This window comes from Herpailurus yagouaroundi, unplaced genomic scaffold (genome assembly GCF_014898765.1).
Source record: "Herpailurus yagouaroundi ecotype Mexico unplaced genomic scaffold, PumYag 159, whole genome shotgun sequence".
NCBI classification, from domain to species: domain Eukaryota; kingdom Metazoa; phylum Chordata; class Mammalia; order Carnivora; family Felidae; genus Herpailurus; species Herpailurus yagouaroundi.
The window spans coordinates 42,201,023-42,225,172 of NW_024412400.1; the positions used below are offsets into that span (position 1 = coordinate 42,201,023).

Here is a 24,150-nt window from a genome sequence, read left to right on the forward strand (position 1 = left end):
GTTTCTCGTAAGTTATATTTCCTCTCTTAGAAATTATTCCTGACTGGATTATTAATGTCTGATAATGGCATTATGCCATGACTCTAAATTATCATTAATTGTCAACAATTTTAAAAAGAGATTTTTCATCCCTCTGACTATTCAAATGATACATGCTTATCATAGGAATTTCTGAAATATATAATATGAAGACAAGCAATGATTCTCACTTTTACCAAGTCACCCAGAGGGAAAACTCCATTTTAAATAATTTAAAATATAATTTTAAAATAATACGTTTTAACTTTATGCACCACATGTGTTTTGTGTGTCCCTACTTCCTGTCTTGTCTACACAAAGAACTGGCACATTTGGAAAAATTCCAAGCAGAATGATAGCCCTTTGAGAAAGATCACTTTGATCAAGGTTTTTTCCTAAAGTCCCAATGGCTGATTCCATTTAATGCTAGGCCCTCCATAAGCAAATGCCCCAATTCTAATGTTCAAATCAAGGAAAATTGGAGATTAACTTTTAGAATGGCCAAGTAACAATCTCTCAACTACTCATTCTTTCACACACAAAGACAAAAATACTGACACAACAATTAAAAGTAGTCATTTATAGAACTCTCCAAATTAACCAAAGCCACTGAGCTGTATTGTCAGGCCTAAAATAGTGTGAGACACGTGGAATTTGAGCCATGTGTTCCTCTCCTCTTACCAGACATGCCTCTCACTCTGCCCAACCAGGAAGGTTTCCTGCCCAGGTAATTCCCCATCAACTGCACCAGCTGCACTCTACCTGGCCTTCAACCAAACTGGTTTCACCTTCCAGCCAGCTAGCCACCCAAATTGTTCAAACAAACTAGCCATATCTTCCTGAGAGGAAACAAGGCCCACCTCCCCCCATTATTACAAAGTCTATCTCCCACAGCTACTTCTGTTTGACTCTATTTCCAAGTACAGCCTCTGTGTGACCACGCATAGCACACAGTGTCCTCTTCCCACGGGCTGTGAGTTAACGTGACTGATAAACTGTGTATCCCCTCTGTCCAGTGTCGGCTATTGTGTTCAGCCAGCTTGTACTATTTATGCTAATGACGGCCTTCTTCAGCAACTGAGTGAGCAGGAATGATCAGAACAAGAACAAACAAAATCATCTATGCAAGAGAAATTATTGAACTTCTTTAGACAGGGGGTGTGTGTGACATTTTAAGTCAGGGTTCTTCCCATCCCCCTGCTCTCCGTACCCTAGTGGTGCAATAGCCTCAAAAAGCCAAGTCTTGCAGCCAGTTCACAAGACTGAACTCTTGTAGCTCTGTAAGAAACACCATCTCCAAAACAGTCAATACAATGTTTGAACATCCAGCTCCATGGAAAATCTCTATTATTGTGCTATTACAGCCGTTTTATTTAACTCCTATTTCAGCCTAATCAGGGTGGGGAGGGGAGGAGTACAACTACTTAAAACTATTATTTCGGTTGGAGCAAAAAAAAGCCTGACCAAGAATTTAAAAGGAAATCTTCAAGACCAAAATGGCTGTCAGGAAATTTGAAAAGCTTCAACCTATTTCTGAACATCTAAAAGACTGTGTGAGTATGCACACAGCTCTGGAAAGACCTGGTTAAGAAGAAAGCTCCATTAAATTCTGGCCAAACATAAGGCCCTAAACAAGTAGAAAGTGAAAGCTAAGGCTAAGGCTGTCTTATAAATGTCCTGAAGTTTGAAGGGATGCCTTTGTACAGATCCCCTTGGTAAAGGTAGAAGATATACAGGCAAGTTATTTGAGGACATCTTCTCATCAAACATTGCATTGGCTGACCACTAAATTACACTGAAGCAGGGGTGACTCACAGGAAGCCCGGTTTAACAATTGAAATAAGAATTATTTTAAATTAGGGGTGCCTGGGTGGCTCAGTTGGTTGAGCATCCAACTTCGGCTCATGTCATGATCTTGTGGTTAATGAGTTTGAGCTCTGTGTCAGGCTCTGTGCTGACAGCTCAGAGCCTGGAGCCTGCTTCAGATTCTGTGTCTCCCTCTCTCTCTGCCCCTAACCCACTCGCATTCTGTCTCTGTGTCTCTCAAAAATAAATAAACATTAAAAAATTTTTTAAAGAATTATTTTAAATTAAAAACACTTAATTTTTTTAATTAAAAAAAATCCAGCAGTGTTGGTTGCATATTGAAGGAAATACAAAATCTATTGAATTAGTCTAGGTAAATCTCTGAACAAGTACACAGCAATGAGATAAACAACAATGACAACAAAATCACACTAACAACAAAATCTGGGTGGGGGGACTTGATACCAAAGTTGTTACAATGTCCAGTTCTCAACCAAAAATTTTGAGACACGGGGCGCCTGGGTAGCTCAGTCAGTTAAGCATCCGACTTCGGCTCAGGTCATGATCTCACAGTTTTTGAGTTCGAGCCCCGCATCGGGCTCTGTGCCGACAGCTCAGAGCCTGGAGCCTGCTTCTGATTCTGTGTTTCCCTCTCTCTCTGCCCCTCCCCTGTTCACACTCTCTTAATAATAATTTTTTTTAATGTTTATTTATTTTTGAGACAGAGACAGAGCACGAATGGGGGAGGGTCAGAGAGAGAGGGAGACACAGAATCTGAAACAGGCTCCAGGCTCTGAGCTGTCAGCACAGAGCCTGATATGGGGCTCTAACTCACGGACTGTGAGATCATGACCTGAGCCACCCAGGCGCCCCTCTGTCTCTTAATAATAAATAAACGTTAAAAAAATTTAAAAAAATATTTGAGACATGCAAAAAAATTTTTAAATAAATAAATGAAAACAAAACAAGAAGTGTGCAACATAAAATGGCAAAAAGGATTCTGAAAATAACGTCCCTTAGCAACTCACATTTTAGTACAAAAAGATTTTAAATCTATTATAAATGTTTAAAGAATGAAAATAACTAAGGAAATAATGAAAAACATGACAACAGCACCTTACCAAGAATAGTAAAAAGAGATCAAAAAAAATAACTACACAGAACTAGTTCTGTAGTTGAAAGGCACAATAACAGAAAAGAACAATTTAGTAGAGGGACTCAAAATCAAGAGTGTAGCAGGCAAGAGAAGGAATCATCAAACTTGATAGTTCAAGAGAAATTATCCAGTGTTAGGAGCAGAAAGAGAAGGAGCGAAAAAATTGAACAGGGCCCCACAGACTGGAGAGATACGAATAAGCCTTCCAACATACACATATTGGGAATGTCATGAGGTGAGTAAAAAGTAGAAAGGACAGAAAAGGTTTTTGAAGAAACAGTGGTCAAAGACTTCCCCAATTTGATGAAAAATATTAATCTCATCAGATGAGACTACCAATTGGATTACCAATGAACTCCAGGTAAAATACACTCAAAACGTCACAGCTAGACATCTCAGAGTCTAATAGAGAACAAAGATGGAGACAAAATCTTGAAAGCAAGAAAAATAACTTGTATAAAACCATTTCTCAATAAGAATAAAAGCTGACTTCTTATCAGAAACCGTGGAGTCCAGAAAGCAATGGGATGCCATAGATTTAATATAGATTAAAAAATAATCTATAAACTAAGAATTCTATATCCAGCAAAACTATTCTTCAAAAAATGAAGAAGGAATTACAAGAAAAGAAAAAAAAAAAAAAAAAAAAAACTAAAGGAATCTGTCAGTAGTAATTGTGTCCTATCGTAGTCACTAAAGAGAGTTCAAGCTGAAAGGACATTAGACAGTAACTTGAAACCACATAAAGAAATAAAAAGCATCCATAAACATAACTACATAGGTAAAAGTAAAAGAAAGAATAAATGTCTTTCTGTTTGTAACTATTTTCTACGATCTTATTTAAAAGCAAATACATAGAGCAATAATTATACAACTGTGTGGATGGGCTTATAGTGTACAAAATGTAATCTGTATGATAATTATAATACAAAGGAAGAGGAAGAATGGATCTCTATTGGAATACACTATTGTATGCTATTGAAATGAAATCTAATGAATATCAATGTAAACTAGATTAAGATACGAATTGTAATCTTCAGGACAACCACAAAACCAAACCCTCAAAAAATACAAATAAGAAAATTAAAATGGTATACTAAAAAGTATCTATTTAACACAACAGAAGGCAGTAATGAGGGAATAGTGGAACCACAAAAAGACATAAGACCTACAGAAAGTGAATAGTTGATGTAAATCCTACTTTATCCGTAGTTACATTAAATGGAGTAAGACTATAACCAAATGGCAGAGACTAAGAGCTGAATTTAAAAACCACCTAAGTATTTGCTGTTTACAAAAGACACTTAAGTTTTAAAGGCACAAGTAGATTTAAAGTAAAGGGGTGGAAAGATTAATATAAGAGCATTCATGAAAAAATAGCTTAGGGGGCTATATTAATATCAGACAAAAAGAGACTTTAAGACAAAAATTGTTTCTAGAGATAGATATTTTATAAGGACAAAATGATCAGTTTACCAGGAAGACAACAGTATGTGTATGTACCTAACAGCAGAGACTTAAAATACATGAAGCGAAAACTAACAAAATTAAAGGGAACAATAAACAATGAAACAGTAATAGTTGGAGACATCACTACCCTACTTGTAATAATTGATAGGGGTTGCATGAAGGACAATTTAATTTCTTAATTAAAGGCACCTAGATTGATGCACTTTCCCTCAACAGAAACCGAGCATTTTTGACACGTCCTTTATTTTACCTTCAACGTCTATCATCACCAAATCTCAACATGTGTCTTAAATCCAGCAGCTTTTTCTGTCACTAGTTGCTACCACCTTGGTCTAAAAACACCACCATCTAGGGGCGCCTGGGTGGCGCAGTCGGTTAAGCGTCCGACTTCAGCCAGGTCACGATCTCGCGGTCCGTGAGTTCGAGCCCCGCGTCAGGCTCTGGGCTGATGGCTCAGAGCCTGGAGCCTGTTTCTGATTCTGTGTCTCCCTCTCTCTCTGCCCCTCCCCCGTTCATGCTCTGTCTCTCTGTCCCAAAAATAAAATAAAAAAATAAATAAAAATAAAAACACCACCATCTCTCCTTAGTCTAGTCTAATACACATACATGCTAGCATCTCTCATTTCTATCTTATCTTTCCTTTCAGTTCATTGTTTTAAATAATAGCAATTGCCATATATTTTTAATGTTTGTAAGATCCTGTCACTACCCTGCATGCAACCCCTATGAGCTTTCCATTCGGTGTGTAACGAAATCCAAATTCTTGTCAGTGGCCCATAAAGCTCTCTTTATTATCTGGGCCTCCCTAAGTCTCTAAGTCAATTTTGCATTCCTACATCTCCATTCTCTTACCACATAGCCTCTTTCTGTTGATCAAACCCACCAGGCTCTTTTTCAGCTTTGCTCTGAAGCCTTCTATTCCTTCCACCTTAAGTTCTTCAGGTCTCAGCTTAAACCTTCCCCAGAAGGTAACTTGATGCTCCAATTCAAACCATGCCTCCTTACCACTCTTTCTTTGGGCACTACATAGTTTGATTACATATTCATTCGTGGTGTTATTTAAAAGATTCTTTGAAAACTGAACGCAACCTTTATCAGCTGTTACTTCATTTTCTTCAACCATTTAGGCTAAGGAAAAATATGCACAAATTTTAATTTGAAACTCAAAAATAATTACAAAAGGTGAAATGTTCCCTGTGACTTCTTCAGACTATACTTACCTTCTGTGAATGATTTCTCTTCTGAGGTAAACTTTGAGGAGAGAGGGAAAGGTTTATAAATCTCTTTAGTTTTATGTAGCTGCAAAAAATATGTTTTATGGTTAAATTCTTCCTGGATGTCTTTTTGCCTAGGATCAAAAATCCTTTTTATCTCTGGTTATTCCATCTCACTGTCAACATGCATAATCCTCGGTATTCTAGAATTTTATAAAGGTCATTTGAATATGCTTTAATCAGGCTTTAAACACATACTCTTTTACGGTCGTCATTATTAATAATAGCCAATGGTGTCATGGTTTGCGGTTATTTTAGACAAACTCTGAGGGCTGTTCAGCAAGATGGGGTTAAAAAACATTGAGCGGGTACAACTTCTTAAAGTGTATAAAATTGGTTAACATTTTTTGAGAATATATCTTCTTTGCTTAAAATATTGGTAATATTTTTTTTTAATTTTTTTTCAACGTTTTTTATTTATTTTTGGGACAGAGAGAGACAGAGCATGAACGGGCGAGGGGCAGAGAGAGAGGGAGACACAGAATCGGAAACAGGCTCCAGGCTCTGAGCCATCAGCCCAGAGCCCGACGCGGGGCTCGAACTCACGGACCGCGAGATCGTGACCTGGCTGAAGTCGGACGCTTAACCGACTGCGCCACCCAGGCGCCCCAATATTGGTAATATTAAGAACATTTCTTTTTAGTTTTCACAAAGGGTGTTTCAAACTTTTTCAGATAATTTATTTCTCTAACATGTTAACAGTCTCCTCAATTTCTGCTATTTAGAGACTATGGTGACCTCACTGGAAAAGCTTTCCCTCTAAAAGTGATTGACTGGGGAGCCTGAGTGGCTCAGTTGGCTAAGCGTCTGACTTTGGTTCAGGTCATGATTTTATGCTTTGTGGGTTCGAGCCCCGCATTGGGGCTCTGTGCTGACAGCCCAGAGGAGCCTAAATCCTGCTTCTGATAATGTGTCTCCCTCTCTCTGTCTGCCTTTCCCCCACTTGTGCTCTGTCTCTCTGACTCTCAAAAATGAATAAATTGTTCAAAAAATTTAAGAAAAGTGATTGATCAATTTGAGAACATTTGGCTAAGAAGTATGTTACATTTCACACTCCTTCAACATTTGGTGCCATTAGTGTAGCAAGTATTTCTAACTGACATAAACATAGGACACTGTGCCCAGAAGCTATTTATAAGAAATTGATCATTTGCCTCAACACTCTTTGGGGAGGGGAAAAGTTCGGATTAATTTTCACTATCAGCGTTTAAAAGGAAATACTTTAACTTTTAAAGCTATACATCATAGGGGTGCCTGGGTGGCTCAGTCGGTTAAGCGTCCGACTTCGGCTCAGGTCACGATCTCGCAGTCCGTGAGTTCGAGCCCCGCTTTGGGCTCTGGGCTGATGGCTCAGAGCCTGGAGCCTGCTTCCGATTCTGTGTCTCCCTCTCTCTCTGCCCCTCCCCCGTTCATGCTCTGTCTCTCTCTGTCTCAAAAATAAATAAACGTTAAAAAAAAAAAAGCTATACATCATATATATTCTATAAGAATTTAGTTTCTATAATTTGCCACCATAACACAAATCAGTAGTCTCTGCTTTGGAGGGAAAATAGTTTTCTATACAAACATATAAGCATACTTATATATACATATCCCATGCATTAACAAGGTATTTTGGTTAAAAAGGTTTATTAAAATGAGTAGGTAAATAGAGACTAAGTAGTAAGGAAGTTACCTTTTCATGACTTGGTTCCTCTGCTCTGTTATTCCTGAGCCATACGTTTCAAGTTCAACTTCCTTACTAATGAAAACCAGTTGCTGGGATAATGTTTAACTCTTAAGTACCATTTTTCCAAGGAAAACATTAAAATTGGTCTCAAATGTGTGCTCACTCATAATGTGAAGATTTCAAATAAATCTCTTCTAAGAAAATAAAGACCATCCCAACTCTTCCCAGACGTAGCAAAGACTCTTAAATTTTCAATTTCTAGTTGACTTGAGGGAAATGACTCATTCCATCGTCTAGTAGTAACTGTAGATACCAGAGCCTCTAGAGAGAACTCACGGATGCCTACTTCACGAGGCTAGCAAAGAAATTGCAAATAAAAAATATGTGGAGGGAGAAAAATACCTAAAAATTTTAAAGGGCCTTTGAAAGGGAGTAATCTATTTCAGTTCTATTCCTCACTCTGAAGGTGTTTGAATTAGAGTTACTTTGTGTCACTGTAAAGCCTCCAGGAAGGCAGATCCTGAACCACTGCCTCCCCAAAAGCTTTCTAGCTGGTATTTTTACATCACTTTCATGAAGAGTTTGAAGCATTGTTTGTGCCCTTTTGAACCTTCCTTTGCTCAAGAAACAGAAGGCATATTTATTTGGCACATATTTATAATATTGAGTCAAGGTGATGCAAGGAATTGGCAATTAACCTATCAGGAATTTAGAGTAGGGAATCTACTAAAGTGCCAGATTCTTTTTGACAATGCCAGTGCCAGAATTTTATATTGAAGAATCTAAGGGATAATGGTCTAAATATGAGAATAGAGGGATTGTCTAGGAGTGAAAAAAAAAAAAAAGCACAATGTTTAATGGGATTGCATATTTATTTGGGACAGCTTGAATCTAATTTGCTTAGCAAGCACTGTTTTTAACTTGGATTTTGTCTTTATTTGGTGACTTAAGGGACAAAAGGTTTACAGTGAAGGACTCTGATGTATAAAGAATTAAGAAGATCAGAGAGGTTCCTGGGAAATTAAGGTAAGCCAAAGATTATGTGCCTGAACTTGTTGAATCAGAATATCTACACAGAAATACTATTATAAGAACTTGTATGTGACTGAGGATTGGAATCTTTAAGGATATTCTTTTTTTTTTTTTTAATTTTTAACCTTTATTTATTTTGAGAGAGAAAGAGACAGTGTAAACAGGGAAGGGGCAGAGAGAGAGGGAGGCACAGAATCAGAAGCAGGCTCCAGGCTCTGAGCTGTCAGCACAGAGCCTGATGCGGGGCTCGAACTCACAAACCGTGAGATCATGACCTGAGCTGAAGTCGGACACTTAACCGACTGAGCCACCCAGGCGCCCCAAGGATATTAAGAAGTTTAGCTACTGCCATCCATATGCCATATTTACTACATAAAAGTCCCTTACATATCATCAATCATGTTTATAACTATAGTCACTTTGCCAGTGCTCGTACATTGGTATCTTTGTGGTCAACCATTTATCCATCGATTCGTAGTTATTTAGGATCTGCTGTTGGCTCATTACTTCATTCTTGTATCTTACACCTTATATGTTTGTTTAACTGTATAGAGAAACTTAAAAAAAAAAAAAAAAAAAAAGCTCTATTGCTTCAAGGGAGTGACCTGGTCTAGATTAGTCTAAAAATATATAAATATAAAATATTCTGAAAATATTTAAGCTATGCATTAAGCAGAGTATCATACTGATCTTTCTCATGTGGAATATAGTCCCAGTTCCCATCTGGTGACCTTTAAAATAGTCTTCTGTCTCTTTGACTTCTGAGTTTGCTTCCTGTGTTCTTCTATAGCCCACTCACCTAACAGCACAGCCAAACAGGATGACTTTTCTTTTTTAATTTATTTTTTTTAATTTACCTCCAAGTGAGTTAGCATATAGTGCAACAATGATTTCAGGAGTAGATTCCTTAATGCCCCTTACCCATTTAGCCCATTCCCCCTCCCCAAACCCCTCCACTAACCCTCTGTTTGTTCTCCATATTTAAGAGTCTCTTATCAAACAGGACTTCTTGATGATTCCTACCAATGCCTTACAGTGTTCTACCCCTGTGCCCACGTTCCAGTAATTTCCTCAATCTAGAATACTCTTTTTATTATTCATACTGTTTCCTGTCATACTGTCCATATTGTTCCCTTTGAAATTCTATTTGCAAAGAGCTTTAAATGCCACATCCCTCCTGAAGCTTTTTTTTTCTTTCTCTCCTCAGACATAATTGGCACATAGCTTTCCCAATACAAAGTGGAAAAGTGATCTACTCTGTGCCTTTCTATTGGTTGATATATACCACTTTCTATCCTGTATCAGAGCAGTTTTTATCCTGGGCTTGTCTATTTTATCAAATTGTAATCTCTTTGAGGACAAAGGGCAGGTACTGTTCAACTCTGTGCCCCTTGTAGCCACTGATGTTCCATAGATATTTTTTGAATTGAAAGCTCATTTGGCATGGTAGTAGTTCCCTGGGTTCCATATACACAGATAATCTTTGACAGTAATACTCAAGCAACTGATAGTGTCAAGATGATCACCAGCTGGAAATCTGTTAGAAATTAGAATCTCAGGACCCACCCCAAACCCACTGAATCAGAATCTGCATTTTACAAAGATACTAGGAGATTAGTAGACCCTTAAAGTTTGAGATACACTGTATAAAGTTCATATATTTTACAGTAAAAAAGTCTGCAAGTGACTCTAGTATTTAGCATTCATTAAGTCACGTACATTAGACAACAAGGCTCACTGTTCTCAGTCCTGGGTGACTGATGGAAACAGAGGAATCCAGGAGGCACACAGTAATCAAGAAAGGGAAATTCATTTTTATACAAAGATATTAGCATTACTATGAGGCAAAAATGAAGAAGCATTCAATATCAGATGCTATATTCTTTTTTTTTTACCTATGTTATTTTTTTATTTATATATGAAATTTATTGTCAAATTGGTTTCCATACAACACCCAGTGCTCATCCCAAAAGGTGCCCTCCTCAATACCCATCACCCACCCTCTCCTCCCTCCCACCCCCCATCAACCTCAGATGCTATATTCTAATTCATGTTTGTAATCACTATGTTCTCTAATATGGAATGTGAAAAAGACCTGTCAGAGTGTTCTCAAAATTACACAAAGAAATTATGAAAGTCTCTGTAAGAAGAGATCTATAGACGAAAGCTTTTCATGAAAAAGACTGGGGGACACCTGGGTGGCTCAGTCGGTTAAGCATCTGACTCTTGATATTGGTGCAGGTCATGATCTCACACTTTGTGAAATCGAGCCCCACATCAGGCTCTGCGCTGACACTGCTGAGCCTGCTCGGGATTCTCTGTCTCCCTCTCTCTGCCCCTCCCCCACTTGTGCACGCACAATCTCTCTCTCAAAGTAAATTTTTTAAAAATTTAAACATCTTTAGAAAAAAAAGAAGAAGAATGGATTGTAAGGACTGTAAAACAGAAGAAGAATTCAAAGATTACTGAAATAGACTGAGAATCTATATGGGTCTGAACAAAGGAAGTATCACTAGAAGTGAAATGAGGAAATGGAATTTGAAAAATTTTGGAGAATGAGCATCAATAGATTCTGGAAAGGCTGTGGGGAATTTGAAAATGACTGCACTAATGATTCTTGCAGAGAATTAACCGAGAGAACAAATACAAAAGGGGGAAAAAAAAGAGGTAGAAAAAAACACCAGAGAAATGATGCAAAGCATAGATTTCAGCTACCAAACCCCCACTGCCCACCAAAGCCCACTGCCTTCATGCATAATATTGCCATGATCCTGAAAAAAATAAGATGCTGAGGGTTACTTTAAGTTTCTGGACAATTTCCATTTGATGACCAGAGAAAGTAGGAAACAAGGTTAGGTATTTGAAAGTCATGTGCATGAAATGTTAATAGAAAAGACAACATAGTTACTATTTCTTCAACCTCTCCCTAAAAACATTATCATTAACTATTCACGCCTGTGCATTCAGAAGTGTTGATTGTCCAAATTTCGTACCCTTGCTACTTGTTATCGTTAAATCCACTTTAACAAAATAAAGCTGAAGTATGTAGTATGATAACTTTCTCTTTATTCTTTCTGCTTATCTTTTGGAACACATGTGGTTGGTAAAAATTTGCAATGAAAAAGTCCATGCTTAGGGTCTAATGGAACCCAATAAATATATAAATGAATATATAAATGAATTTCATTCATGGGAAGCATTTTTATTGGGGATAGTATTATTTTAGACACTTAGATACATATAAAGTTGTGAACAATCAAAAGAATAGCATATTATAAATTAGTATTTTTCAAACTGTTTCCTCAACATATTTAAAACTTTTGCAGATAGTTTATAATATAATTTGGTTTCATTAAAGGTTTTAAGCTTCAGCCATAAAAATTTTATACATACATTTAAAAAAATCAAATATGAATTTATTATTCTAGGTAGCTCATTTACCTATAAAATGCAATATTTTCTGAGGTGTCATTTGTAAAATGAACTTCGTGGTCCATTTAAATTTGGTAGGGATAGATGGTTTGGGTTAATTTGATGGTGAAATAACAATATTCAAGAAACTTTATTGTGAAATACAGAGACAATTTCACACCTGCTCTTGATTCTATCTCATAGAAAAAATTTAAACAGGGCTTTGGGAAAAATGTAGTTTAGGAACTGCTATAGTTTATCACTGTAAAATTCATTTCTATAATTGTGCAGTCTTGCGAGCATTACTTGTTAATTAGCTTTAATTATACTTTCAGTCAATTACTCAAAATCTGACCTTTTCTCACAAAAGTCAGGCAAGAAGAATATAGGTGAGGCACAGGAACTAAACTATACACAATAAACAGGTTGGCAATAGTAATTTATTTTTTGCTTACCTATTCAATACTTGGGCAACCATTACTAGTTACATTTTCTCTTTTCCATTTTTATGAAATCCATTACCTTTACCACAGAATTCTCTCACAAAGTAGCACATAAAAATGTTATTTAACCTTTACAAAGTAAGCACCTTAAATGAACTTTTGATTATCTGGAATGAATGTTGATAACTATCATGTAATCAAGTCTTCATTTACTACCATATATGTGAAAAATAGATCCTATAGAAAAAACTTTGAGTTACGTTATCTGTAGGGAAATAGATCTTTCATTTAATTTTAATATGCTAATACCATTCCTTGCAGCAAAAAAATTTTACTAGTTTATATTGCTTTCTAAGGTATATAAATTTAGCACAGGCCATTTTATGGGACATGGACAGGTGACAATATTAATGCCTTGTTCTTGTCCTCTGCTATGAGTGAACCATGCATATTCCATAGCTACTTGTGCCTAAAATTTATCCTAAGATTAAAGAACCATAAAAATTATGTAAATTTATAAATTATTGGGGAGATTTAAAAAATATATCTGTTAAATGGTACATTAGGGAAAACTGAAGTACATAGAATTCTTATATAAAATAATCTTTAACTGGTGACAAGTCGTAATGAAAAGTTAACATCACCAGTCAGCTCTACAGCGTATGTCCTTTCAGGGTTTGACATTACTCTTTTTACAGAGCTGTGGTTAAACTATATTACCAGTTTTATATCATGGTTTTACACTAAAAATTATACCCAGAAGTTTTCAGTGTTATGTTTTAAAACCTTCATATAATTGTTTTAATGGTTTCCTCACAAGCTCTGTGTATGTTCATTAATTTTAAGTATGAACATAGTAACTTAATCATAAGTGATTTTGATGCTCTTAAGAGATACGTTCACATATTTAGAGTCCGTAAGTTCTGCCTCACTACAATATTTCCTGGTCAAGTCCAATTGCTTCTTTGCAGGAGACTTAAAGGAAGATTCTCAAGGTCTAAGTGGCATATGGTCGAATATTTATAAATAGGATCTTGATAGCATTGAAAGCAAATTAAATAAAATTCCGTCGGCATTTTATTTATTTTTTAAATTTTATTTAGTTTGAGAGAGAGAAAGAGAGTACAAGTGGGGACGGAACAGAAGGGCAGGGAGAAAGAATCACAAGCAGGCTACACACCATCAGGGCAGAGCCCAATGCAGGACTTGAACTCACGAACCACAAGATCATGACCTGAGCCAAAACCAAGAGTCAGACGCTTAATTGACAACCACCCAAGCTCAGGTGGCCCTGTTGCATTTTACATAATTTTAATAATTTTTTAGTACCTCTATAGGTCTGGTCGTTTTGTTGATGTGGGAGTCAAGAGCACTGTGTAGAATTTGGTAGTTTTACTAAAATAAGTACATTGTGCTTTTCTTTTTTTAATTTTTTTTTCAACGTTTTTATTTATTTTTGGGACAGAGAGAGACAGAGCATGAACGGGGGAGGGGCAGAGAGAGAGGGAGACACAGAATCGGAAACAGGCTCCAGGCTCCGAGCCATCAGCCCAGAGCCTGACGCGGGGCTCGAACTCATGGACCGCGAGATCGTGACCTGGCTGAAGCCGGACGCTTAACCGACTGCACCACCCAGGCGCCCCCATTGTGCTTTTCTTAAAAGGTCTGAAAGAATATCAAAAAGAATGCAGAAAACTTTACCTAATTACCCCAAATTCTCCTTGATTTTACCCCAGGCTTTCAGAGCTCTACTTTTGGTGTTCTTTCCTCCACTGAATTAGAGAACATATATTAAATTTCGGGGATTCCATAATTTTTAGCACAATGTTCTCTATATTACAACTTCAAATTATTAACGGTGAGGATGATAGTGAAAACAAAGAGAAAGGAATGGTAAACTTTAAAATATGAACAATCAACAAGTATTAGTTTTGACTAAACATGTAATAGCACTGAAGCTCTCTTCAAAGCTCTCCATGCTGTTGGTGCAATGTACGTATTGATGCATGCAGCATCCAGAGCACTGGGCTCATAAATGACTCTTTAGCACTCTCTCCCCTATCTGCTCATTGGTTGAATTGTATGTTTAATAAAAGTCAGTTATGTGTGGACCCAAGCTGTTTATTTCATTGAGCTTATTACTGAATTTCATGGTTTAATTAAATATTTTAGAATATAAGTGCAGAGAGAGAGACAATTCTTATTTCCATGAAAGTTAAATACTTCGGAAAGTCCAATGGCAAACAAGAAAAAAAAAAAAAAAGAAAAAGAAAAAAAATGTTGATTTAGATCTATTCAAGATAACCATAAAAGGCTAGAGAAAAAAATTTACCCGGTAAGAACCCTGATTTTGATTACTTCAAATGTGTTAAGTTCTTGCTCTAGTTCAAAGACAATGACACCAGAAATTATAGATAATTCAAATGTGTTGAGACTTATTCAAGAAAGGTGTTGGGAACCTTCAATCAGCCTATCCACAACATAAACAAAAACAGCTTTTCCACACATTTTTAAATATATCTTAAAGTGTTTAAAATATGAATATATCTTTTTATAATTTTATATTTTTAAACTTAAAAAATAAACTAAAAGGAATAAAAGGGCTCAAATTTTAAAGCAGAGTTTAAATTGATGTCTTAGTTTTAACACTAACTAGCAGAAGAAATTTGGGGTATATACTACTCAAAGCCAAATTCCTCTCATCAATAAGACATAAGATTTGGAGTAGATAACTTGTATGGTCACCTCCAGTTTTGTTTGTTTTGGGGTGTTTTTTTTGGAGGGGAGGAAGTAAAGGGAAACTATTATTACATAGGCAGTAAGTTCCAACATACTATGAGAGAGGGAAAAAAACTGGATAAACCAAAATTGTTTAAGTATTAAAATCTTTGGGGAAATGAGGAATCAGTAGGTTTAGTTGAGTATAAAATAGCCCCCTCCACTATCCATTCTTTTCTTCATTCTTTTCATGATTGGACACCAAGTTTTAACAGGAAACATGACTGCCCAGGCTGATACTATGTTTCCCAGGCTCCCTTGCAACTGGGTATGGCTAAAGATTTTATTAATGGGATATGAATAGAAGTGATATATATACAATTTATGGGGCAAAGAAAGCATACTCCTAAAACAGATGTGGCTCTTTTCTTGAGCTAGCATTGACTATACAAATCATAGAGATGTCCTAGAAGGTTGGTGAAACACCAGTATGGAAGAAACTTGGTTCTTTGGATGACTTTGTGGCCTAGATAGTTCTTTCTCAAACTACCCAACTACCTCAGGAGTTTTATACAAATATTAAGAAACATAGAACTTTTCTGAGCCATGGTTTTTATACAGTAGCTAAGCCCACAACATGTATTTAATCAAAAGGGGGTTTTTTTATTTCATCAAAATAAGCAATTACTATTTATTATTATGGTAGGACTAATTTCTATTTATAATCTTCATTTTAAGCTTTGGTTGATATAACAAAATTAGTGCAATTTAAAATTTTCCGTTTATCTCTGCTCAAATATATTTTAAGCTTCTTGAGGTCAGACTCTTACTTCCTGGAAGCTCCACTTCCAAGCATATATCTCAATAATGACAACACCATAGGGGTGCCTGGGTGGCTCAGTCAGTTAAGCATCCAACATCGGCTCAGGTCATGATCTCGCGGTCCGTGAGTTCGAGCCCCGCGTCGGGCTCTGTGCTGACAGCTCAGAGCCTGGAGCCTGCTTCCGATGCCCCTTCTCCTCCTCTCTGTGCCCCTCCCATTCTCATGCCCAGTGTCTCTTTGTCTTTCAATAATAAATAAACGTGAAAAAAAATAATGACAACACTATGCATACTCATGGTATGTAAGAAGTATTTTCATAGGAGGATAGAAGATAGACTTACAGTAGTTCAAATCTCAGCTCATATTCTTATTGATCAAATGACTTTTGCCCAATCTTTACACATAAAGTGCTTATGCATACCAGCTACTTCATAAATGCTACTTCTAAGAGTATACTATAAAATTTATAGATAATTGCGAAGCAAGCTAAAAAATGTTTTTTTGTAATTCATCACAAATTGGTTTTACCTGTGTGTTTCTTATTTCTTTGTTGAGATGCATCATCAGAAGCTATTTTGAAAGAATTTAATGGTGTAATGATATTATACCCTTTCTTGTTTTCTATATACTTTTTGCCTTAATTAGATAAAAATCCACTGAAAAAAGACAGATTGGGTAATAATCACAGATATACCAAATCTATTTCTTAATATCTTTGTTTTCTTAATAATCTTCAAAATCAGTTTCAAAAATGTTCCATAATTTCACGTTATTACATTTCACTTTTAAAAACTCAAGATCAAAAGGTTTAAGATGGTGATGCAGGAAGACCCTGAACTCACCTCCATGGACATTCCTAATCTGTGCCTATAGATAGAACAATTCCTCTTGAAGAAGAACTGAGGGCTGACTGAACAGATTTGCACAACAAAGAGTAGAGCGATTGCATAGACTATGGCAGGAGAGATGGAGACAGGTAATGAAGGGAACCCTATACCAACAATATGAAAACTGCAGTGGGAGGAGTAATACTGAGGAAACAGGAGCAGCTTGATCCGCCCTCGGGCAAAAAAAAAAAAAAAGCTCCATGGTTTAAAAGGACACCTAGAATATAAAGGAATAGCCCTCTACCACATGGAGGAAATTGTCTCTGGGGTTGGAGGGGCAGGCAAGTGCTATTGATTATGATCCTCCTCCATCTTGATAATGCAGAGGGGAGCAGAGTAGCCAGCCTGCCACCCAAGTGAGGCTGAGACCCTGGCCCACACCGGCCCTGGACACAGAAAACCCTGGGGCACGGGAAAAGGGCTGCAGTTTTTAAAAAGCAACCAGAATATATAGGAACCATCCCTAGAACTCTACCAAATGACAGGAGAGTTGCTGGTACTCTCTCCAGGTTTGGAGGGACAGATGAATGCCTTTGTTTACATTCTTGCTCTAACTTGAAGGGACAGAAGAGAGCAGGGTCTGAGTGCTCTGGCGGGCCAGCTATCTTCGTGAGTCCCAGGGCCCTGGCATACAACAGCCCCAGCTTTCCCATGAAGGCGGCCCTAGTACAGTGTGTACTGGGATATCCCTGGACAGTGTCAACTACAGCTCCAGTCATCTTGCCAAGGCAACACGGATGCAAAGCACCCAAAACACCCCAGGCTTATACCCACTTCAGTCCCAGATGACTCACAAGGGTACCCTCTGGCAGAGAACCTCAGGACCTCCAGCCTATGCCTGCTTCAGCTCTAGCTGTTCTACCAGAGATCCCCCTGCACAGAGTACCATAAGACCCCCTGGCCCACCTAAATTCCAGACTTTTTCCAGGGTATTCCCTACATAGAATGCCCTGGGACACCCCAGCTTGCACTCACTTCAGTTGTCCTGCCAGTGTAGAGAGCCCTGGGAACCACCTGAAGTTCATTCTCACTTCAGTTTCAGCCATCTGATTAAGGCAGCCCCACCTTGGAGTGCTCTGAGACCCCTAGCCTATGCCCGCCTATAGCTCCAGCCAACCAGCCATAACTACCAGGCATACAGTCTGCACAAGAACTTAACTACACAAGGCCATTCCTTTGTTAGGAAAAGGTTAGGAGAAGTAGCTATTCTATCTAATTCATAAACAGAAACACAGAAAGTCAAACAAAATGAGAAGACAGAGAAATGTGCTCCAAATGAAAGAATAAGAAAAAAACTTGGAAACAAAGTCTAAACAGAACAGATAAGCAATCTACCTGATTAAGTGTTCAGAGTAATAGTCATAAAGATGCTCACCGGACTGAAGAGTAAATAAACTCAGTGAAAACTTCAACAAAGAGATAAAAAAATAATAAAAAAAAAGAACCAGTTGAAGAACACAATACCTGAGATGAAAAATATACTGGAGGGAATCAACAGCAAATTATAAAGATTATAATAAGAGACAAAAAAGAGCATTACATAATGATAAAGGGATCGGTCCAGTAGGAGGATATAACAATTGTAAATATCTATGCACCCAAAAATGAAGCACCTAAATACATAAAGCAACTGTTAACAGACATAAAGGGGGAAATTGATAGTAGCACAATCATAGTAGGGGACTTTAACACCCCACTTACATCAATGGAGAGATAATCCAAGAGGAAATCAATAAGGAAACCGTGACACACTAGACCAGATAGACTTCATCTGTATATACAGGACATGCCATCCCAAAACATCAGAATACACATTCTTTTAAAGTGCATATAGAACATTCTCCAGGATAGATCAAATGTTAGGGCACAAAAAAATCTCTCAATAAATTTAAGATGATTGAAATTATCAAGAATCTTTTCTGACCAAAATGGTATGAAACTAGAAATAACTAACAAGAAAAAAACTATATAAAAAAAGGGAGGGGGGGGGGATATGGGCACAAAATGTAGAGGCCAAACAACAGACTACTAAACAAATGGGTCAATGAAGGAATCAAAAAGGAAATCAAAAATGCATGGAGGGAAATTAAAATAATAACAATCCAAAATATTTGAGATGCAATGAAAGAAGTTCTAAGAGGGAAGTTCATAGAGATACAGGCCTACCTCAAGAAACAAGAAGCAGCTCAGATGAATAACCTAACCTTTCACCTACAGGTAACAGAAAAAGAATAAAGCCTAAGGTTCATAGAAAAAAGGAAATAATAAAGATCAGAACAGAAATAAATGAAATAGGACTTAAAAATGATAGAAAAATCAATGAAACAAAAAGCTTGTTCTTTGAAAAGATAAACAAAATTGATAAACCTTTAGCCAGACTCAGCAAGAAAAAAAGAGAAACCTCAAATAACATCAGAAATGAAAGAAGAGAACAATGGACATCACAAAATACAAAGGATTATATAAGACTACAACAAGAAATTATATGCCGACAAATTGGATGACCTAGAATACATGGATAAATTTCTAGAAACATACAGTCTTTAAACACTGAATCAGGAAGAAATAGAAAATCTGAACAGATGAACTACTAGTAACATAATTGAATTGGTAATCAGTAAACTCCCAACAAACAAATGCCCAGTGCAAGATGGATTCATGGGTAAATTCTACCAAGCATTTAAAGAATTAACATCTATTCTCCTCAAACTACTCTAAAAAATAGAGGAGGAAGTATGTCTTCCAAATTCATTCTATGAGGCCAGCATTACTCTGCTACCAAAGCCAGGCAAAGACACTACACAAAAAGAGAAAACTACAGACTAATATCCTTCATGAACATAGATGCAAAAATTCTCAACAAAATATTAGCAAACCAAATTCAATAATACGGTAAAAGGATCATTCATCACTGTCAAGTGGGATTTATGCCAGGTATGCAGGATGGTTACCCATCTGCAAATCAACCAATGTGATAGATCGTATTTATCAAAACAAAGGATAAAAATCATAAAATTATGTCAGTACATGCAGAAAAAGCATTTGACAAAATTCAATGTGTTCATGATAAAAACTCTTAACAAAGTGAGTTTGGAGAGAATATACTTTAACATAATAAAAGCCATATATAACAAACACATAGCTAACATCATACTCAATCGTGAAAAACTGAGAACTTTTCTTTCAAAATCAGAAAAAAGATAACGATGTCTACTCTCACCACTTTTATCTAACATAGGACAGGAAGTTCTAGCCACAGAATTCAGACAAGAAAAAAAAAAAATTAAAAGCATCCAAATTGGCAAGGAAGAAGTAAAACTGTCACTATTTGCAGATGACGTGATGCTACATATAGAAAACTCTAAAGATTCCACCAAAAAAATGTTAGAACTAGTCACTCAGTAAAATCGCAGGATACAAAATCAATAAAAATAAGTTGTATTTCCATCCAGTAAATCAAAGTAGCAAGAAATTATGAAAACAATTCCATTTACAGTTGCACTAGAAAGAATAACTAGAAATAAATTTAACCAAAGAGGTGAAAGACACGTACTCCAAAAGTTAGAAAACATTGATGAAAGAAATTGAAAATGACACAAATAAATGGAAGGATACACCAGGCTCTGAGATGAGAATTGGTATTGTCAAAATGTCCATACAACTCAGAGCAGTCTGCAAATTCAATGCAATTGCTATCAAGTTACCAATAATATTTTTACAGAAATAGCATAATACTAAAATTTGTATGGAACCACAAAAAACCCAGAGAAGCCAGAGAAATCTTGAAAAAGAACAAAGATGGAGGTACCATAATTCTAGACTTCAAGATACACTACAAAACTGTAGTAATCAAAACAGTGTGGTACTGGCACAAAAATACACACATAGACCAATGAAAGAGAATAGGCCAGAAAACAAAAAACAAACAAACAAAAAAAACAAAACACACTTTTAAATGGTTAATTAATCTATGACAAAGAAGACAAGAACATACAATGGGGCAAAAACAGTCTTTTCAACAAATGGTGCTGGGAAAACTCAACAGCAACATGGAAAAGAATGAAAGTGGACCACTTTCTTTACAACATACACAAAAATAAACTCAAAAGGGATTAAAGACCTAAATGTGAGGACTAAAATCATAAAACACCTACAACAAAACATAGATAATCTCTTGGACATTGGCCTAACTTTTTTTTTTTTTTTTTTTTTTTGGCTTGTCTCTTCAGGCAAGGGAAACAAAAGCAAAAAAAAAATAATAAATAAATAAATAAATAAATAAATAAATAAATAAATAAATAAATAACTATTGGGACTATACTAAATAAAAACCTTTTGAATAGCAAAGGAAACCATCAATAAAGTAAAAAGTAACCTAGTGAATGGGAGAATATATTTGCAAGTGATATATTTGATAAGGGGTTAACATCCAAAACAGATTTAACAACTTACACAACTCAACATCAAAAAGCAAAACAATCTGTTAAAAAATAGGCAGATGACTGGAACTGACATTTTTCTAAAGACATATAGGTGGCCAATATACACAGGAAGAGATGCTCATCATTACTAATTATCAGGGAAATGCAAATCAAATCCACAATGAGATATCACCTTATGTCTGTCAGAATGGCTAGAATCAAAGACAAAATAGTAAGTGTTGATGAGCATGTGGAGAAAAGGGAACCTTCATATCTTTTTAGTGATAATTTAAATCGGTTCAACTGCTGTGGAAAAGAGGATGGAGTTTCCTCAAAAAATTAAAGAAATACCACATGATCCAGTAATTCTATTACTGGATTTTTACTAAAAAAAAAAAAAAATGAAAACACTAGGTTGAAAATATATATGCACCCCTATGTTTATAGCAGAATTTTTTACAATAGCCAAGATACAGAAGCAGCCAAAGGGTCTATTGATAGATGAGTGGATAAAGATGTGGTCAATGTATACAACAGATTTACTTAGCTATAAAAAAGAATGAAATTTTGCTATTGGCAACAACATGGTGGGAACTACAGGGTATTATGCTAAGTGAAAAAGGCAGAGAAAAATAAATGCTATATGATTTCACTTATATGTGTGATCTAAAACACAAAACAAATGAACAAACACAAATAGACTCATAAATACAGAGAACAAACTTGGTTTGCAGTGGGGAGGTGGTTTGGAGGAAGGAAAAAATAGGTGGAGGTGATTAAGAGGTATAAACTTTCAGTTATAAAATAAGTCACAAAGATTAAAAGTACAGCATGGGGAATTTAGTCAATAATATTGTAATAACATTGTATGATGACAGATGGTAACTGCACTTATCCTGGTGAGTGTAACTGAATGTATAGAATTGTTGAATCACTGTGTTATACACCTGAAACTAATGTAACTTGTGTGTCAAGTATTCTTTAATTAAAAAAAAAATATGTCATAGGGGAAAAAAGATCAATTTCAAATTACATTATGAAACTATAGTAATCAAAACAATATTGGACTAACATAAATGCAGATACTTAGGTCAATGGAATAGAGAGTCCAGAAATGTACCCATGCATGTATAACCAACTAATCTTTGACAAAGATGGAAATGGAAAACAATGGAAAAGGATAGCCTCATCAATAAATGGTCAAGATACCAGATATCTACATGCAAAAGAACAAATTGGGCCCTTACTTATACCATACAAAGAATCAACTCAAAGTGGATTAAAGACTTAAATGTAAGACCTGAAACTGTATAACTCCTAAAAGAAAACATAAGGGGCAAAGCTCCTTGACATTGGCTTTAGTATTGATTTTTTTGTATTTGACACCAAAACACAGGCAACAAAAACAAAAATAAGTGAAACTAAAGTTAAAAACTTTCTATTTTGGAATGGAATGGAATGGAATTGGTTTCATTAACATACTTCGAAAAATGATCAGCATCTATACTGTAAAATCATTAAGAAGCTAGCAGCAAAGGGAAAAATGAAATGAAAAGGCAACCTATGCAATGGGAGAAAATATTAGCAGACTTTATATCAGATAAGGGTTAATATCTAGAATATATGAGAAACTCCTATAACTCAATAGTAAAAAAACAAAAATAACTATTGAAAAACGGGCAAAGTACTTGAATAGACATTTTTCCAAAGAAGACATACAACCAACATGTATATAAAAATATACTCAACATAATTTATCATTTCAAAACCACAATGAGATATCATCTTTCACCTGTTAGGGTGGCTCATAATCAAAAAGATAAAAGATAACAAGTGTTGTCAAGGATATGGAGAAAAAGGAACCCTTGTATGATATCAAGGCATAAAAATTCGTACAGCCATTATGGAAAACAGAATGGAGGTTTCTCTAAAATTAAGAATAGAACTACCAGATGATCCACTTATGGGTATGTTTTCAAAGTAAGTGAAATATTATGGATATTATGCTAACTAAAACCAGCCAGACAAAGAAAGACAAATAGTGCATGATCTCAGTCATTTGTAGAGTCAAAAACAAAGCAACAACAACAGCAGCAAACAAACCTTGAACTCAGTAACAGAAGATTGGTAGTTACTACAGGGTTAGGGGAGGTAAGGAGGGTTAAAAATGGACATGTTGGTGAGGCGCCTGGGTGGTGCAGTCGGTTGAGCGTCCGACTTCAGCCAGGTCACGATCTCGCGGTCCGTGAGTTCAAGCCCCGCATCAGGCTCTGGGCTGATGGCTCAGGGCCTGGAGCCTGTTTCCGATTCTGTGTCTCCCTCTCTCTCTGCCCCTCCACCGTTCATGCTCTGTCTCTCTCTCTGTCCCAAAAGTAAATAAAAAACGTTGAAAAAAAATTAAAAAAAAATGGACATGTTGGTCAGAGTGGACAATCTTTCAGTTATAAGACGGATAATTTTTTGATCATAATGCATAACATGGTAACGCTAGTAAATAGTAATAATGTATTATATACTTGAAATTTGCTAAGGAAGTAGATCTCCAATGTTTTCATCACACATGCATAAAAACTGTCAGTTGATGTATATGTTAATTAGCTTGATTGTGGTAATTATTTCACTATCTGTACATATAGATAGATCTATATAAAAAATCTAAATTTATACAACTTTTGTCAATTATACCTCAATAAGCTGCAGGAGAAAAATTAATGCTACACCATAATGCTATTGTTTACTTGATATGTATTCCATACTTTTCAGAGATTTGGATTAATAAATAGGAAAGGAAATTATTTCCATTTCTGTTTATTAGTTGGTAATATTTTATCCTTTAAAAATAAAACTTAATATGTGATGCTTTATCATGTCAAAATACATTTGATAGCATCTCCTTTGGAATTTATTGTAATGAATGAATATAAGTTTATATGGAATAATTTCCAACTTTATAAATAGTACTCCATTACTTGTCATTCTAATAATTGTATGTCAGGAAAAAGATATTTATAGCCACTAGTGG

At 36.0% G+C, this 24,150-nt stretch overlaps 2 long non-coding RNA genes across 2 annotated transcripts in view; one reads left to right on the top strand and one right to left on the bottom strand.

Moving 5' to 3' along the window:
* LOC121033793 (uncharacterized) overlaps positions 1-24,150 on the top strand; it is a 237,092-nt gene that overhangs the window by 202,593 nt on the left and 10,349 nt on the right. The window contains exon 3 of the long non-coding RNA XR_005792117.1: positions 8,345-8,419. This is a non-coding gene — a long non-coding RNA (uncharacterized LOC121033793). The remainder of the gene's footprint in view (positions 1-8,344; positions 8,420-24,150) is intronic.
* LOC121033794 (uncharacterized) overlaps positions 1-24,150 on the bottom strand; it is a 324,396-nt gene that overhangs the window by 19,375 nt on the left and 280,871 nt on the right. The gene's annotated exons all lie outside the window — the stretch shown is intronic.